Source organism: Mandrillus leucophaeus, unplaced genomic scaffold, assembly GCF_000951045.1.
Source record: "Mandrillus leucophaeus isolate KB7577 unplaced genomic scaffold, Mleu.le_1.0 Scaffold991, whole genome shotgun sequence".
NCBI classification, from domain to species: Eukaryota; Metazoa; Chordata; class Mammalia; order Primates; family Cercopithecidae; genus Mandrillus; species Mandrillus leucophaeus.
In genome coordinates this window covers 1,369,187-1,389,272 of record NW_012110819.1, presented here as the reverse complement: position 1 = coordinate 1,389,272, position 20,086 = coordinate 1,369,187, and positions in this window count along the sequence as shown.

Here is a 20,086-nt window from a genome sequence, read left to right as displayed (position 1 = left end):
ATGATAGGAGTTAGCAAGCATAGGGTACAGTGGGGCCACACAAAAGGAGTGGTTCATTCCGCCTGGAAAGATGAGGGGATTGGAAAGAACTTTCTATCAGAGGAGGCTGTGAGCAAAATGGTGGCTTGGTGTTGAGCAGGTAGGCATAGAGGATATGGGCACTTCAGGTTAAGGATTAGTGTGAGCAAATTCATGTGGCTCTGAAATTATGTGTGGGAAAGCAAATAGTTCAGCTGACTGGACCATGGCTTAGGTAGGAGCTTAGCTGGAGGTGAAGATAGATGTGTACACAGGTGCCACGTCTAGGAGGAGTCCGTCCTTCATGCTAAGGAACTTGGACTTTATCTTTTGGACAGTAGGGAGCCACTGAAGGAAATTAAGCCTAGGAATAACATTATTGACTTCTGCATTTTAGAAAGATCGCTGTGGCAAAGGATGGAAGAACAAACTTAGCAATTCATGTTATGTTTTATTTCTGGACCACAGAGGTTGGGACATGTATTTCCATGTGTTTGAAGTATTATCAAACATCTTTTGAGGATCACTATGACTCACATCTAGAAATGCACTTATGAGAAAGTACGAGAGAGACACAAATTCCTTTGTTCAGCAGCTCTGCGTTAAACACTGACCTACAGAAGCTTGAGATCACCAGCCATTTCGTCCCAGGGCACTACGCTCCCACCTGGAAAAGGTCATTGGTAAAACCGCACTGAAAGCTGCCCTCAGGTTCTGCCGCCTTGACATCATCCCATCAAGTGATGTGTCTTAAATGAGAAAATAGCATGCTGGTCCAAGAAAAGGAGTGTGCCCTTTTTCTTTTCTTGTTTTGTTTGTTCAAGACAGGGTCTTGCTCTTTTACCCAGGCTTGAGTGCAGCACAACTGACCACGCACTCCCACAAGCAAACTTTGAGCCTTTTTCAAGATAAAGTTTAATGAAGTTCCATACATACTTACTGTGGCGTTTATGTAGTTCTTAATCATCTAATACTTGTAAAACTGTGCTATTTTTATTAGGTTCCTCTACGTCACTAACAAAACTTTATGAGTGACCCCAGCCCCAATTTTCCCATGAGCCCTGTGGTTTTTACCGTGTGATTTTGCATAGCAAGGTGTTTGTTCCTAATGCCTGTGCTGCATGCTGGCAGAACTGACTGTTTTTTAAAGATTAAATATTAGGATGCACATGATAACATTCTCAGTACAATATTTACACATTGTGGGCATTCAATCCAGACTGATTTTCTTCCCCTCATGAAGTCATTCAATGGGGACCAGATCAAATGGGAAGAGTCTTTTTGGTGGGAATCATTAGGGGTCACACTTCACCATCAGTCGAGAGGACAGGATGTTTGGTGATGAGCTCCTTCAGCCTGCCCTGTCTATTCTGTTTACCAGCACACCTGCCCTAATGGAGGTGTGCTAATTAGTACTTAAGCTTTGTCTCCAACTTCAAACCCACCCTTCTGTACTTAGCTTTGTTTTTGGACTGGGAATTCCTGAAGCTGGTTCTTCAAGTCCTTAGATTCTGCCTATAGGAACACTAGAGGAAGACTGGGAGACTAGAGGAGAGGAGAAGCATTTGCTCCTTCCTATATATTTGCAGTTCCTGTTTTCACCCTAGCAACAGTGTTTAGTTTCAGTCGCCAGTTCATTTTGGTACACCCAGTACCAGCTGGGCAGCTCCTCAGAAGTCTGGTACCCAGCTCTGCAGAGTTCCTCCTCCAAAATTCCAGATTCTAATTACCCTGCCTCTTCCTTACGTTCCCTAGGGGTGGTTGTTGCTTCTTCTGGTTTTGATGCCTGGATTGCCTCCGTGTTCTTTGTTTACTTTTTCAGTTCCACAACACCAATTTAACTAATTTCTTATCTCAGATTCTCTCTGGTAAGACATTTGGTGTGGTTTCTGTTTTCCTGCTAAGATGGAAGATTTAGTGATTACAATGTAACTAGCAGAAGTGGTATTACACCACTACCATTATTACACTTTTACTATTACAACAAAATATAGGAAGGCCCATTAAGGACTCAGATTTGATGGGCCTAAGATGGAGAAACTCAGACATGGTATGACTAGGATGCCAAAGGAATGCCAGTGACATGAGGAACTTGACTCCTGGAGCCTGAGTGCTTTTATTTACTAGTTATTTCTTCAGTAGCCTTGTTGACACCTTTAAATCTGAATTTCTTTATCTATAAAAATGGGATAATAATGTCAGTGAGTTGTAGTCAGGAGTAAATGCGATGACGCTTACAAAGTACATAGGGCAGTGACTGGCACAGGAATGCATTCTCACTTAAGGGTTATCCATTTCTGTAGTGATGATGATGACCCTGGGGAGTACCTTTTGACATCTGTGGCTGCAGTTACTAAAATACTTTTGTTTTGAAAAGGCATCAAGACAGACATAGCCCATATTTTCAGCACTGAAGCATAAGTGATCATTCCCTCTCTTTCTACCCGTAGGAAACTTGCTGACTGTGAAAAAGAGTGACTCACCTTTTTGAAGTTCATTTTAGGCAGAAAACTTTCTTTGATGACTTGAATTTAGAATGGTTGGTGAGTTGCTTTGCAGGGGAGTTGCAGCTCATCTGTTGAGGAGGCTGGTGACTGTGTTCCAGTGCTTTGTCACAAAGATTGGACGTTAGAATGTGCTGTGGCCTGAAGGCATGATAGAACAGTACCGAAGTTGCCATGATATCACTCCAATAAAATGAGGACACTTTACTTCCCCACACTTAAAGAGAAAAACTCTCCCTAGAGTTAGTGTGAGTCTTCCATTTGAGTGATAGGTGTGAATTCGTTCTATTACATTTGGGTGTATGGATGTTATATTTTCTTATTATTCAAAACTTAAATATGAGTCTAAGCCCATACATGCCAAAGTAGACACATGCCCAATGCTAATGGGGTAGGGATCTTCATAGAGTTTTACATGCCTTCCAGAGACCTAACATAGTTCTGACATTCTGTGATGTGCCCTTTGTTCTGATCTACGTTGATTGCCACCAAGCAATTTATTGAAATCAACATGGTCCATTTTAAAGGCAAGTTAAATACAGCAATCATTTGTCAAGACTCTAGGCTGAAGGATTTGGTTCATCCTTTCCAGGCACTATGTAGTTTTATTTGGAAAATTAACTTGGGCACATATTTGCCTTCTCAGATGAAGGAAGATGAACTCTTCCCTCTCCCAATTCAAACCATTTATATTAATTTAACGCAAACCTGGATAGAAGTAGGAGGGCAAGAACCCCACCCTCTTCCCTTGCTACCTTCTGCTCCCTTTTAGCCCCCAGGTAAGGTCCCAGAACTCAGATGGCAAGGGCATGGCTACATTATTGTAACAGAAGAAATGCCGCTCATGATTTTGCTTCTTAAAGCAATTAGTAAAATGTAGATTATTTTCTGAATAGATATTATGCCACAGTGCTACATTCTAGAACCACAGCCTAGACTTTGCATTCAGCAACTCTAAACCTTGACAATTCTGCATGGCATCGGCTCTGGTCAACATATAAGTAAACTGAGGATTCAGGAACGTATATGATATGCCTTAGGATATGACAGAGCCTGCATTAGAAGATCACTTTTAATATATGAGACTTTGGTACATGTTTCCTTATAAGAAGGCTGGAAAAAATAGATGATTTGATGATCAACTCAAAATGAAAGAGAAAGGGCCATCCATGTGAAGGAGAACTTTGTACCTTGGAATTATATTTATACTTGAAAGTGTTCAGCATGGGTGTTTTGCATTTTGCTTTTAATGAGAAAAATAAAGTGAACATAAATATAGATAAAACTGTGACTATGTCCTAATGAATGCTCTGAGGTGAGAGGTTGTTACCTGCAGGAAGCCTGCTCGTTGCATTAATGTCACAATGGCATGCATTGATTTCTGGGCCGGGTTGTGTGGCTGCAAGTATTTTGGTACACTAGTATTTTAAGTTTTTTGACCTAGAGCTATTAAATATGAGATCACTGGTTATGAGGATGTGAAATCCATTGGCATGACCCCTTTTCTCCTATAGCCATATACCCACATGGTGGTTTCATGACCTTTTATTTTTTACCTGCATTACCACAAGTGTGACTTGCTTTAAGAGCACCTGGCAGTGAAAGCAATAGGCTCATAATTGGAAAATAAATTTACATTTTTTTAAATGGGAGAAAAACTCATCTTACCAATAAAACCCACTGATTGTGTTGCTTTAAAGAATAAGCTGTCATAATGTATTTAGATTCATCCAGGCAAGGCAACACATTTATTGAAATCTTACTTTGTGCTAGGTGCTGTTCTAAGTGTTCTGGACATATCACTGAACACAATACAGATTCCTGCCCTTGTGGATCTTACAGTCTTTTGAAGGAAGCAGGCCATAAACATTAGGTATAGTATATACATATATACACGTACATATAGAAAAAGTAAGATATGCAGTATGGATAAAAAAGGAGAACGAGAGACTTCCAGAATTGGGGTAAGGAATGTTATATTATTAAGTAGTCCAAAGGATTATATTTGCATGAACTTAGGTTAGATATTGCTAAAAGTTGGAATACTAATCAACAAAGGGTTTTCAAAAGGTATCTAAGACTTGTCTAGTTATTCTAAGGCAGATCTGACCTGTAATTTCTGTATCGGATGGTGGAAATGGATATTACAATGTGATTTCATTGTTTCGAGTCAAAGATGTGCTGCTCTTGTTTTCCTTCTGCCTATGACATCGCATGGAGTTTACCAGGCATGGTTTCTCCACAGATATGTTAAGTCTAGAAACATTAATTTTTATAATGTGATTTATTCAGCTTCTGGTTTAATACATTTAATTAATTTGAAAAAATTAGAATAAATGTGCAGATATGCTGGCTATATGCTAGATGGGACATTTACAAATTAATTGTTCCTCATAAAGTAACGATTGTCTATTGTTATCACGTCTCAAATAGACTTTCTAGAGGTAGTTTTTCCAGAGGTAAACACATACCGTCTTTGTAATGGTGAGTGAGAAAAACCAATTTGATTCATTTTTGGCCAAATGTAGGTAAGCAGCTGTGGAATTAAGTTTGTGAATTTATTTATTTTTTAAACAAGAAGTTTATTTAAACAAGACACTGGAAGGGAACACTATTGAGGATTCATTTTTTTAGAGTAATTTATCCCTATTTAAAGACATTGCCCTAAGTGTAATAGCTATATGCAAAAAGTTATAAAATTGGCTTTGGTTTTGCAGTGATGAATGAAAAATGTTCAAATTCTCCAAGTGAGCCAATCGAAGATATGCAAGGATTTTTGTTGTTATTGTTAAAACTGAGAACAAAATAATTTACTGGAATATAAAAATGAGAGCTGAATGAGCATGCAACTAATGAAGAAAGGGGGCATTTTCACAGATCCAGTACTTTCCCCCATCTCATCTCCATTTCATGTCCATCAAAAAATACCATGGCCATTTAGTTAAAAAAAAAAAAAAAGCAGTATGCTTGTGCACATACACAGGCTACTTTATATACAATAAAGGAATAGGGAAGAGGAAAATGAAAGAACACAGAATACTATAGTAGTCAGGATGTGGCAAAACCGAATTATAGTTTCCTAGTTGAGACTGCATTCTTAGTCTGTAGGAAAAGAGTTCTGGAGTTAAGTAGTAGGTTCATTTGTTAGTAGACACCTCCTGTCTGCTGCTGGAATACATCAGTTGTATCTTCATCCTTGTATTTAACTGTGCAGATATGCCTGTTTTATTGATTGGAATTTGATCTGCCTCATTGACAATAGGCTTTCATTAGTTTACTAAGTGGTGTATACCACCTAAGCTTAAACTACATCACAGATGTATTCTGCCAGTCCACCTTCAGATTAATGTGGTGATGGTTCTCAGTCTTAATTCCTTCCTTGGGCTTTTCATTGGTCTCAGTGGATGCCAGAATCTCCTCAGCTGCCACTTCACAAAGGAGGTATCGAGTCTTTGTGACTCGAAGTGGCACCAGCAGTAGCAAAAGCAGTTTAAAATTTTAATTTGAAATCAATTTCTTCCTTTTCCCTTACCTGCATCGCTAAAGGGACCCATTTTTAACAACCTTTGAAAAATCTGACGGTCAGTATTCAACTGGTGTCACAATTCATCAAATATATGTTTGGAGTATTTTGTTCATTTTACTGGAGTTATTACTTCTGTATTGGAAAATTTTATCATTTGACTTTTTGGCAGTCATCAACCCATATAAATCAATCTAAAGTCCCATTATATAAGCCATACTTTTTGAAAGAAGGAATAAAATACAACTATTTAACAAAACTGTTCATTTTTTTTCATAGTTTTTCTTTTATGGAAACAAGTTTCTTTTGACCATGAAACACTGTCTGAAAGAAATAATATGGCCCATCAAATGCTTTCAAAAGTTGGTAATTCTTCGTTAATGTATACATTTTAACTATTTGTGTGGAAAGGAGCCAGGCACGGTGGCACATGCCTACAATTCCAACTACTGAGGAGGCTGAGGCAGGATTACTTAAGGCTGGGAGTTGGAGACCAGCATGGGCAACACAGCGAGACCCCCATCTCTACAAAAATGAATGAAATAGGTGTGGAAGGGAAAAAGAAAAAAAAGAGCTAATAATATGGAACTCTGCTTCTTACTTTGGTTCCAAAAGAACTGTTTAGCTCTTTTCAGCCCCAGCATGTCTGCTGTGGAACACAGACATGCAAGTTCATACCCACCTTGTGCCCTCACTCTAAGGGAGATGAGGAGAGAAAAGGAACTGAGTAACTACTTGGAGGTAGACGCTGTGCTAGGTACCAGCGACAGTCACGATGTGGCTCACACCATGCTGACTGTTCCGAGCTCACTGTACAGCACATTGGGTCATTGCCGTGTGTAACCTACACTTCATCCTTTGAGATGAGTAGCTGGTATTATTGCCATTTACAGGTGAAGAAACTGAGACATAAGGAATTAAAGGTGGCCTAATAATACAAATTTTAGTTAATTTGGCTGGATTCCAAATTGGTATTCTTTTTTTCTGCATAGTGAACCAAGATATGAGTGCCAAAGTATACTGATGTTTCTTGCTCCTCTTATCCAGGAAATGCTCTCAGGAGGCCTTAGGGAAACATTTCAGAAGCAGCTTTGTTATTCTATCATATTGGCCCATTTATCCTTCCTAGTTATCTCCTTTCTCCCGTGGCACTGGGTGCTGCTGTCCAACATTATAATATGTGTCTGTCTGTTTAGAATTGTATTTATTGGTAGTAGAAACTTTAATTAGCAGTGATTCACAGCACCTAGAACAATACCTGGCTTGCAGTAGGCATTAAATACATATTTACTGAATGAGTGCATGAATCTGTCCTCCTCCACTGCATCAGTCTGCTTACCCCCATGCTCTGCATTTGCTGGAGATTCTAAGAAGGGAAGGCTGCTGCCCCTGCCTACCCAGGACAGAGCACTTTCCGTCTTTGCTCACTGACTGCCCACTTTGGGGAATCAGGCTCTGTGGTTGTGAAGCCTTTTGTCAGACTTATGGTGTAATTTCTAGCCCTGAACTCCTTTCGACCATCAAGAAATTCACCTGGGGTGTCCTTGTGTAATGAAATTGCTCTTAACAATCCCTGAAATGCTGAGGAAAGCCAGGTTAAAGAACCCTCATTTTATCTACAATACTCTTAACAGGAGACTTAGATCATTCAGTCCTAGTATCTGTGAAAGTAAGTCATCTGAGAGTCAGAGCAAACGTATTTCAATAAATAAGAACCAGCAAGTTTATTTTAATAAATAAGACTGACTGTAGAGATCAAATGTAAACTACTTACTAGTCCCACATGCCCTCTAAAACCTTTAAAAGAAAGGCAAAATACCAATATCAGTTCCCTTTTTACTTCTCTTCCTTGGAAATTTTGAACCTAATGTTAAGTTTGCTTTGAGAAGAGAGAAGAAAACATAACATGTGTTTATATCCCAGGCCAGCTGGTATGCCCCTCAGGGCCCTTCTGGCTGAAAACGTAGCACAGTTCAGGTGCCTAAGCTCTAGTAGGATCGCTATTACTTTGTGCTACGGAGATGAACTGCAAACTTTTACTTTAGAATTTGGATCAGATGATACAAACCAGTGGTTGCTCAGCTGCGTCCAGCACCAGGTGTATTTTTTGACCTGGATGACTTTTACTTTCATTGCCAACATTTCAGAATTGGGGGATTTCACACTAAAATTTGTATTTTCAATTCTCTTAAAATGTCACATTTGCCATACTAGACCTGCATGCTGTCATGGCAAAATATTGGGCTAGAGTTGAATAGTGGCTGCCCTTTGGATAGGGCCTGGACTTGCCACTTTGTCCTGATTCTCTCTGTTTTCTAAGCAGTTCCCACACTTGCTTCCCTCAGATACTTGTCTGGCTCCCACAGAATTTAGGCAGCAACTGACTCAAGGCTGGCTTAAAAACCTCAACTCTTGGCCATACTTCATACCTCTGCTCTCTCCTGCTCAAAGTACTGCGTCTTTCTTTGGGTCTTTTTTTATAGCAATGCCCAGGTTTCACCAGGGTGGGTAAATTGATTGGAACCTTTTGGGAAAGGCTCAGAAAGCTGATTTGGAGATTGGCCTGTGTCTCTGCTATTTTACTGAGATGGGAATATTTGGTTCAGTGTCTGCAAAATCAAAGATAGACTGTAGCCTTCTCCTCCTTCCTGAGCTTTATCCCATCGGGAGGAGGCTCAATAGAAACTCTCAGTAGACCTTCAACATGCTGTGCTAATAACTAGAGCGAGCATCAGCTATCACGTCTGTACAGCGGGGTAAGCACATTGACAGTCCTCTTCCTGCCCACCCACTCCTTTTGATATTCAACACTCTTCTTCTTTTGCAGCCTGTTTTAGTTGGCTTTTATGTGACCCAGTGGATAGAAACCTTAATGTCAGTGCCATTAAATCAGGACCTACAAAAAAATCTGAAAATGCTAAGCCCTGGCAGGAAGAATGTCCCAATTAGTACTGATAAAAGTACAGTCAGATGGAAACAAAAGTAACTTCAGCAAGGAGGAAGGATGAAGATACAGCTCCTCTGGCTCACTTGCAATGTGCAAGGAGTGTCAAGAATTAATCTTTGTTAAGTGTATTTATAACAATTATTATAAGATAGTTTCTTTTCAATTTAGTTCACTGGTTGAAAGGGCCGTTGAATGTTCCTTTACAAATACAGGTCTTTAAGACTTTGGGACTTTTAGTAAGAGTGTGTGTGTGTGTGTGTGTGTGTGTGTGCACGTGTGCATGCATGCATGCATGTGCAAGGGAAAAAGAGAGGATTTTAACTGCTGTCTTCTCCAAGCTCCATGTATTTGAGATGTCATGGAGTTTGCAGTATGTGTCCCCAGTGCCATCAGAGGAATCAGCAGGGCTTGTGTTAGGAAAAATCATGCCAACTTTCCATGAGCTTCAGAGATAATTTTGTGTGCTATCCTTAGATCTGATCTGAGTTTTCCATGGATATAAAAGACATGGAAAACTTTTACATACTGGGATTGTGTTTTGTTGCTATATGTGAAAAACAACTATTAGCTTTAAAATACTGTTCTTTTTACCCAACTGTCTCCTGCTTATCATTTAAAACTCTTTATTCAAGAAACCTTTAGAGCTCCCATCTCCTCCCTTATCTGAGCAAGGTATCCCTTCTCTTTGCTCAGAACAGCATCTGTAATCCTCTCGTACACTGTCTTATGATCAACACCATGTCTCCTGTCAGATTCCAGGCAGTATCCCCTGGAAAGATGTGTCTGTTTCCTTCATCTTTTTATCCTCAGTGCCTAGCACATAATGGGACTGCAGTATATGATGACTGAATTTTTAAAATGAATGGATAATTGGATGAATGAATAGAGGAATACATGCCTTTTTTAGTGATTGCCAACTTAGCATAATTTCTGGATTTTATGTATGATTGGACTAAAATATATCTCCTGTGGTGACTTGTCATTTTGCTTTATTTTATGGATTTGCATATTCTGACTTTAAGTTCTAGTATATGGCCTGTTTTAGTTCAGCATAAATATGAAGCATTTTTTCCCAATTGGTAATTGGAGTGTTCTATGAAAAATATGCGGTGTTGAAAAAAGGGACTTGGCCCTAAGGAAAGTGAGGGCAAAATGGAAACATTTACTAACATATTGACAGGTTTCGTTACAGCAGCACTGAGGAACTTCATAGAGGTTATTTTTACTTCTAGGCCACTTCTTCTACTAGGCGAAGAACCATGGAGATTTGCCAATGTCTTTATAGATCAGGAATGTTAGCGTGGGAGGGGACAAAAACACCTCAGACTCTGAATGCTCGGATTTAATCCACCTTATGGACGTCTTTTTTGCTGAATTTTTTAAAAATTCAGATTTGAATGCCAGTAGAGGAAGCGTGCGGTCTCCAAAGTCACATTTTTATGGTAGCTGCCCAACTCCTGAAGACATTTACTCCCTCCATTCTCACTGTCCATTTTTTTTACACTTTTTAAAATGTATATACTTTAAGTTCTGGGATACATGTGCAGAATGTGCAGGTTTGTTACACAGGTATACATGTGCCGTGGTGGTTTGCTGCACCCATCAACTCGTCATCTACATTAGGTATTTCTCCTAATGCTATCCCTCCCCTTGCCCCCCACTCCTGAGAGGCCCTGGTGTGTGATGTTCCCCTCCCTGTGTCCGTGTATTCTTATTATTCAACTTCCACTTATGAGTGAGAACATGCGGTGTTTGGTTTTCTGTTACTGTGTAGTTTGCTGAGAGTGATGGTTTCCAACTTTATCTATGTCCCTGCAAAGGACAGAAACTCATCCTTTCTTATGGCTGCATAGTATTCCCTGGTATATATGTGCCTCATTTTCTTTATCCAATCTATCATTGATGGGCATTTGGGTTGGTTCCAAGTCTTTGCTATTGTGAATAGTGCTGTAGTAAACATACATGTGCATGTGTCTTTATAGTAGAATGATTTATAATCCTTTGGGTATACATCCAGTAATGGTATTGCTGGGTCAAATGGTATTTCTGGTTCTAGATCCTTGAGGAATCACCATACTCTTGTCTACAATGGAATTTACACTCCCACCAACAGTGGAAAAGCGTTCCTGTTTCTCCACATCCTCTCCAGCATCTGTTGTTTCCTTACTTTTTAATGATCACCGTTCTAACTGGCATGAGATGGTATCTCATTGTGGTTTTGATTTGCATTTCTGTGATGAACAGTGATGATGAGCTTTTTTTCACGTGTTTGTTGGCCACATAAATGTCTTCTTTTGAGAAGTGTCTGTTCATATCCTTTGCCCACTTTTTGATGGGGTTGTTTTTTTCTCGTAAAGTTGTTGAAGTTTCTTGTAGATTCTGGGTATTAGCTCTTTGTCAGATAGATAGATTGCTAAAATTTTCTCCCATTCTGTCAGTTGCTTGTTCACTCTGATGATAGTTTCTTTTGCTGTTCAGAAGCTCTTTAGTTTAATTAGATCCCAGTTGTCGATTTTGGCTTTTGTTGCCATTGCTTTTGGTGTTTTAGTCATGAAGTCCTTGCCCATGCCTATGTCCTGAATGGTACTGCCTAGGTTTTCCTCTAGGATTTTTATGGTTTTAGGTCTATTCGTTTTTATATACCTTACGCTCAGTACTTCTTACCATAGAGATGTAAGGACTTACCCAAGGTCATAGAGTTCAAGCCTTTTGCCTTTCAATTCACTACAACCTCGTTGTTTTTGTAGGCACCTTGGAGAGTCCCATCTCTAGCAACAACAGTAAAGGCATATTTTTTTAAACGTGATTTAAAAGGAGGGCATTTGAGTGAAAAAGTCTCAAAAGGCAAAAAGATCTTTCCCGTAAGGCAAACATTTATTGAACTGAAACTTTAAAGAAAGTGTGTTGCTTTTGTTGACGGCCTCATGCATGAGGGCTTTGTTTTCTGTGTTACTCTATGAGCCAGGCAGCCTAAACCCAAGCCTTGAATGTGTTCAGTGCAGGAGCCCTGGCTTTGGTGGGGGGCTTTACAGATAAAATAATTTCAAAACCCACTAAACCTCCAAAAATACTCCACAAGGTAAAACATATTAGAAGTTTGCCTTTAGCTTTTAGCACATAGAGGGCCCACAGAGAGTCTAAAGTAGCTATAACTCTTTCTTTAAACTTATGCCATCAATGGGGAATTTAAACTCAACAGAATTGATATAAGCAGATAAAATGTAGACTCTAAAATATATAATGATATGATATAAGATTATTTCTATTTAGTAAATATAATAGCATAGAGTATATAGACGAAACAACTGCTGAAACAAATATAAAAACTACATAATCTGCAACGAAATATGTTGACTTATCAGTTTGAAAGAAATATTAAGAGGTCATTCATTCATATTCATCCATTCACAAAACATGTGCTTCTCCCTCTTGCTGTTTAGTAGTCCTTAATAATCCCAGACAAATGAGGAACACTGGAGGCTGTGATTTCCAGATAAGTTGTGTCCATTATTATCTTAAGTAACTCATCCAAAAACCAACCAAACAAAACCCAAAAACGTTCTAGTATCTTGAAATTATATCTTATCTTTAGTAGTGATGGAGAATAAGCTTATTATATTTCATTGCATAAAAACCCTTTACATACTAGGAATACCCATCATAAAAATTACCTTCACTACTACTTATCCAAACTGAATAAAATTATCTTTTCTAACCTTCTGCATTACTTTGTCACTCTACCCTACTTCTGACATACATGTTAATGAAAATTAGGACAAATTACAAAAAATTTTGGAAAAGAAAGAAAATTTAGTCTGTTTAATTTCCATTGAACTTTATTCTGCTTTGATTATGATGAGCTCTCTAATTATATTAGTCATTGCAAAAACCAATCCTCTAAAACAAATTTCTGATATCTCCTCTGTAATGTGTCACTTTGATGGATTGTGTTTTCAGGACCATGGTGGGAAAAGGACCTTAAAGATCCATCTAGTCCAAGGTTTTGTGTTGTTTTTTATAACGTGTTACTTGTTCGTGCATGTCAGGGGAAACCCAAAATCCTGGAAATTATAAACTACAGGGTTTGTGTGTTTCTGTGCAGAAGGTTCATAACATTTATCAGATTCTCTAAGGGTTGGTGACCTCTAAAAAGTCAAGAATCATTGAACAACACATCCCTACCTCCCCTTTCATTTTTAACTTGAGTGCTTATATAGTTTGCCTGAAATCCATACATTAACAGGCTTTGGATTTCCACACTCATAGTATGGTGTATCTCAGAGGTGATCATACCAGATACCTACCAGGAACTGATACGTAGAGGGAACTTGGTGTGGTCTTTCCACTTAGTACTGTCAGTAGAACTGTCTTGGACATCATGACCAAATAGACAAAATCTGTTTGAAATGTCAGGAATCCGTTTGGACAATATCATTTTAATGTCCATAACAGATATTATAGGGTGGGGCAGAGTTGGGAAATACAGAAAAAGAATGAGTACTCTGCCATTTATATCAAAGGTTTTTAGATTTAAAAGGGGAGATATTTATATCTTTTAGGAGCCGAAGAACTGTACAATCCAGTGAAGTGGTATAGCTACCTGAGTGACAGTTACAAACAACTCTAATCTGATTTGCAGTTTGGTTACAATGTGACTCAAATCTCAGGAATTAGGTTACATGACCACCAACATGAGGTTGAAGTCCCTCACATAGACTATAAATAGGGCTCATGATCTCCATCAGTTTTGTGAAGACTCTAGTGACTTGGTCAAAATCAACAGTGGTGTTCATTAGTTGGAAAAGAAGTCATCTTTTTCAACTAGGCTGTTAAAGGAGTAAAGTTTTAAATTAAATACAGCAGTATTTGAGAGAATCAAAACTAACACAACATGCTTTTGTGTTAAAAAGGAATCTGTGTTTATTTGGCATTTACGTTTTTGTAATGCTTAAGACAATTTGTTCTGTTAAACAGACCAGCCTTATAATTCCAATATAAAATGTGTAATTGAGTAATTGATTTAGGCGTATGGTTTTAGGTTGAAATATTACTAAATTGATCTACAGTGCTGGAATATTTAAAAGAATTTGATTCACCATATTTATGAATTTAATTCATTTGATTTCAGAGATTTATTTAATTACCCAGGAAGGTTTAAAGTCAGACAATTGAAATACTTAAAGGAAATCAAATATATTAAATTTATACATGAATTTAAAAATGTTTGAAGAGGTTTAATTAACTATTTATAAATGGTGCTAAATATTCCTCTAAGTACCCTTAAAAGCAATTGCTAAACTTTACTAGATTATAAACAGAATTACATTTGTAAGCTGAATGAAATGAGAAGCTGAAGGAAAAAGTAGGCTTTTAAATTTATTTATTTTAGACTTTTAAATTTATAACCTGAAAAATCAGATATTAATATTTAAAACCAAAGTGCCATCAGAGTAATCTTTTCTGAGCATAAAGGTCAATCTCAAGGACTCCAGAAACTTCATACACAACACACACTTTTTGTTTTAGACTTAGGATCGTTCTTCATTTCCACAGAGAAGTATACATTCTCTTTTGTTCTCGAATCATATGCAGTGCTCTGGCTAGCAGTAGTTTTCCTTTTTCCATGTTAGCTAGACACATTTTTGCTAGGAAAGGAAAAATCACTGCAAGGGTAATGTGTGGGAAACAAAAAGAGTGGTGGGGACTGTGGCAATCTTAATACATGTTTTTAACTGATTCGAGCTATGTGGTTATCCCAATATATTAAAACTTTTGGGGGTTTTAACCTGCAGAAGTCATAGTTCAATGCCGGTATCAATTTTTAAAACATCTAATGGGGGATCATGCGGGGGGAAATACCAAAATGTACGTCTGAATCAGTGAGCGAGTGACTTGTTTTAGAGCTCTGGTGTGTTAGTGCTTTGAACAGGGATATAGCTGGGATGTGCACTGTCCCCTTGTCAGCGCCCGCCTCAGGTGTAGAGCATGGCAACTTTCCGAGTGCCTCTAGAATCACCTCCTACCAAAGCGTTAGTGGATAATGTAGTTTGCACTGAAGATTTTTAAGAATACAGGGGAGAGGAAGTTTATTGTATGTGCATACGTGCGTCTCACATTAAGAAACAAGAATCTATGAAAATTCGTCTGTTATAAGTTTATTTTCTCCAGTCTTTTCTACACAGCTATTCTTCCTAGAGCAGAATGGAGAGGAGGGGTGGTGATTTTTTTTCTTTCCTTCCTTGACTTTCACACAGTACCCAGGCTCCTAGGCATCTGTCTTCTTTCCTGGATTCTCTTAGGGCACTTTAAGTTCCACTCCCCTTATTAAGCAGAACAATCCAGCTCTGTCTTCCACCTAAGCTCTCTGGGCACTGGGTGGTGGTGGTGGTTGTATGGCTGCAGCTGCTGGGGGTATATGAGTAACTTTTTGGTTTGGTTGAAGCCTGTAACAAATGCTAGTATCTACAAGCGACACTGAAAGCCCATGTTTTCTAGTTCACTATAGTCCGCTGGCACTTGCTTCCTTTTTGACTTTTCTTCCTGCAGAAGCAGCTGCTCTTGCTGCCCCAGATCTCTGCCATTTCAGTGCACACTGGGCTTGACTTCTGGTGCAAGCACCAGCTTCTTTTTCCTTACATTCTTTCCGTGGCTGCTGAAACCCACTCAGCCTTCTCCCTCAACCACCACCCGCTCCTTCACCCTCAGGCGGGCAGCAGGTTAGAAAGTGCTGGACAATTAAGGCCTTTTTCCCACCCCCAGCATCCCTTAATGGGGAGTTGGTATGTGACTATACTTCCTCTCTCAGGCAGGTTAAGTTTTGAGGCACATTTTCTATGCCGCTTCCTAGAATTTCCCAGTGAGATTAAGCTCCACTTGCCCATTGTGGTAATTTATTGACAGTGAACCTTTTATTAGCTCACTTTCCTTTTCCTGTCTCATGTTTTTGCTGGAGTTGCCCCAGATCGCCTCCCACTTGCATTCTCATATCCACCTCTTGATCTGCTTCTGGAGGAACTGAAACTATAAACTATTTTTCAAACTAAATGTCATTTTAATGAAATTAATTAGGCCTAGAATTTAGTTAGCCCTTAGCAATCTTATAGGAAAGCATGTATTTCCTATATAACTCAGGCACAGCATTTCCCTTACTCACTTCAAAGAAAAATGTGCTTGGACAGCAGGATGGCCTTAGTTATGGTTGCCCAAGTATTAGACAAGGGAATTCTCACCAGAAATTTTGATTCAGTTATTAGAATTTTAATAAATCATGCCGACCCGTAACTTTTTTCTTACAAAATCACGTACCAGTCATGCCATCCCAGCTTAAGGTAGAAAATGATGTTGGTGTGGCTGAAGAGAGAGTTTACGCTTTAGGTTCTTCTCCAGTTGTCTTCATAAAGTTCAAAATGTGGCTGCACTAATGGTTTTCTGTTCAACCCTGTTGGGAGGCCTCCTATACTCTTGGGGCCTAATGGATGCATGCAAAGTAGTTCATTATTCCTCCACTAAAGGTTTTCTGTCTGCCTCTAAATCTCCTTAGTTGGTGACTCAACTGCTCCCAGGAAGTTTGCTTCGGGAAAGACATTTAAAATTTCTAACCACTGACCAGGGAGTGGCTTACTCACCCAAAGGATGCAATCTATTCATGCTGACATAGGCTGTCTAATGCAAACATTATAAAGTATTCATAAGCCTCCCCTTTGCCTCAAAATAGAACCCATTTCTCCATTTGGGGAAGATATTAGAGCTTTAAATGCCTCCAAAATGAATCTGCTCCCTTCTGGTTCTAATTGTCTCTCTCTTCCTTTGAGGGTGACTCTAGGATGCTCTGCTTTTCTTAGCCATCTGTCCTTTTGCATTGCTCTCGCCTCATCTCCCTGTCTCACTTTTCCCTTCAGCCTTGTTTACAGTTCTTTTTCTGGAGGGGTGGTTGTGGAGTTGACTTCCCAGGGAAAAAAAGATTAAATATTCATGAGAAAGATAGTGTGGGCTTATGGGATCTGGAAGAAGGCACACTGAATATATAGTAAATGAAAAAATTTAAACGTGTTAATTTTAATACTTTAACAAGCATTGGCATGTCTGTAGCCCCTTTCAAGATGCAAGTCTTCTTAAAGCTGGATAGCCTGCGTTATAGTTATTTTAGTCATGCATGATTTTTCCTCTCTGTCATTAAATTAGAATATGATTACCTCCCACAGACAAAATCGCACCTTTGGGTACTAAGTAATATAATTTATTTCATAAATAGGATCAAAACACCTTTATTAGATGCTAGTGACTAGGGGAAAAACAGCATTTTATTAACATTTTAGTATTGACTCTCTTTTATTACATTTAATCAGAAAGGGATTTTGACAGCAACCCAGAGATGTACTCTAAACTTTTATCTGGGCTTCAGCTACCTTGCTTGAAAAATGCTTGTTTTTGTTTTTCTTTTAACCTAGAAACCAGACTGTTTGCACTGGATTCTTTTGAAAACCACAAAAGCTACATGTTTAGTTTGTCTGAGATCTGGGCTCCTAGTGGTTTTTCTCTTGATATGTTCAAATGAAAAGGCCTACAAAGAAGCTAATGTGCCGAGTCCAAGGTGGAGAATCCTTGAAGATACTGACTTTCTTCCTCCTTCTCTTCTTTCCTTTCTTTTCTGTTTTCAACAAATATTTATTTAACACTTGGGGACATAGCAGTCAGCAATAACAAAAAAATCCTTTTCCTTGTGGATCTGAAGGTTATGGGGAGATAGACAATAAAAATAAAGAAATATGTGCCACACCAAGGGCTGAGTCCCTCATTCAGCACAGCTTTTCAGAATGACTGTTCTATGCAAGTATTGAAGTACAGTGTTATGTGCCACCTACACTCTGAGCCCCCAAGGTGCTGGACAGTCACACTTGGACATTTTGGAAAGTTTTCTCCCTGGAGATGATAAAAATAGGATAGCACCACATTTCTAGTTGAGGCATAAAAAAATTACTGTGAAATTTAGAGGACACATTAAATTTAGAGGACACATTAAAGGTCATTTAAAAAGCTGGCTCTGCCATTTCCTGGCAAGGTGAACTCAGTCAGGTTATTTGACTTCTGTGTCTTAGTCTGTGCTGTAAAATGAAGACAGAAGCACCTGCCTTCTCAGGTTGTTGTAAGGATTAAATGAGTTCATATTTGTCATGTACTTCGATGAGTGCTCCTGGCATCTGGCATGCAGTTAGTGACATACAAATGTTAGTTATTTTGTCTGCTGTCTCACCTAAGGCTTGAACTTTTCATCCCTATTGAATTGGTTAGCCAGCTTCTGCTTAAAACAGCTCTGCTGATGGGAACCTGGAACTTTCTAAAAGGCCCTTGTGAACTTTCGACTGTCGCTTTGCGTGTTACTGCTCGTCCTCGTGTGGAGCTGAAATCTTACTTTCTCACTTGTCTTCTACCCTGTGGTCTTTCCGCTGTTGCGTCATCCATAGCAGTTCCAGTCCTCCTTCCACATGATACCTCCAGACATTTGAAAAGAGGATACACCATCTGAGAGTACTTTTTACTGGGGCTGAATATCCCAGGCCCTGCCGTTTTCTCCCAAAGCACATGGTGTCCAAGTTTTTTCTAGCCTCACTCAGGTTTTTAGGTGGACCAGACAGCAGCTGCTTCTTCATAGACTGTGGTGTGGAATCTCGTAACCGTCCCATGTGTGCTCTCCTCTGATCCATTTCCTCCTTATCTTTCATAGGATGAAATGGCCGGGTGTGAATAAATGGTCTGGGGGTACCCATAGTTCTGGACTATACTAGTAACAAGACCGAGGCAGTCTTGCTTTCATGGAACTTGCACTCCAGTTGTGAAGACCAGCAATAATCAAGTGAAAGAATGTGCACATTTCAGTTGATGGTACTTTAGATTGGGTGGACAACAGAAGGCCTCTTTGAAGAGGTGCTACTGAAATGAGATCTCAAGGTTGGGAAGGAATGTTCTACGTAGAGGGAAGAGCACACACAAATACTTTGATGGGAGAATAAGCTTAGCTGTGAGCTCGAGCAGCAGAAAGCAAGCCCATGTTGCTGGAGCAGAGTGAGCAGAGAAGGAGGAGAGTGGTGTAAGATGAGGGCCTTGGTCTCTGCTCACCCTATGGTAACCCAGAGATAACTCTTCCCCTCTCCTCTAAAACGTCAGATTCCCAGGGTTGCAAAGAACATGTCCTCAGCTCCCCAGTCTCCTTTTTCAACACTGCCTATACTCAAGCTTCACTCAAACAGTGCTTAGGTTCTCATAGGATGTTCTGTGTGGGAATGTTTCCGAAATATACCAGTTGCCCAAATGTAACTATTGCAAAAGTAATTCTTTTCTACATGGATTGCTTTCTCAGACCTCTAGCGCCGTGTTTTCTCACACTTCTGTTCCATAACCCCTACTGTTTTCTCCATCTGGAATTTCTTCTTCCATCTTGGCAAATTCCTATATGTATTCTACAAAACCCAACTTCAAGGCCTCTGAGAGGCCTCCCTACCCTTTGAACTGCCCCACACCCCAATAGTTAAAGGAGCCCTCTGCCCTATCCGTGCCTGTCCAGATTTCTGGATTAGCCATTTTTCACTCTCTTGAAACTGGTTACTTTTTCTCTCCCGTTAGTCTCGAGCTTCTAGTAAGAAGGAACTATCTTGTGCAGCCTTTTAACCCTAAAGTTTTAGCAATGTGCTTGAAACTTGCCGATCCCTCAGTAAACACTTACTTCATGGTTGAATGTTGATCTTTAACTAAAACATTCCCTCCAGGATTTGTCTAGCTCAGTATTTCTCAATAGACATGCTGTTGGCATTTTGTGTGGTGGTAATTTCTTGTGTGGGGACATCCTTCACTGCATTGTTTAACATCTTTGCTTCTCACTATGTGCCTCAGTGCATTTCCAAACACCTTTTAGGAAGAATTAGTAGCCCCGGTTGAGAACCACTGCCAGCTTATTCACTCATTCATTCATGTAAAAATGTTAAATTGCTGTTATATGCCACACCTTGTACTTGAGTAACACTGGAGCAGGAATTTGCCTACTTCCTGAGGTTGACCATTGCACCTTGGGCCATCTTTGTAGGACAGTTCTTCCTCGTTATA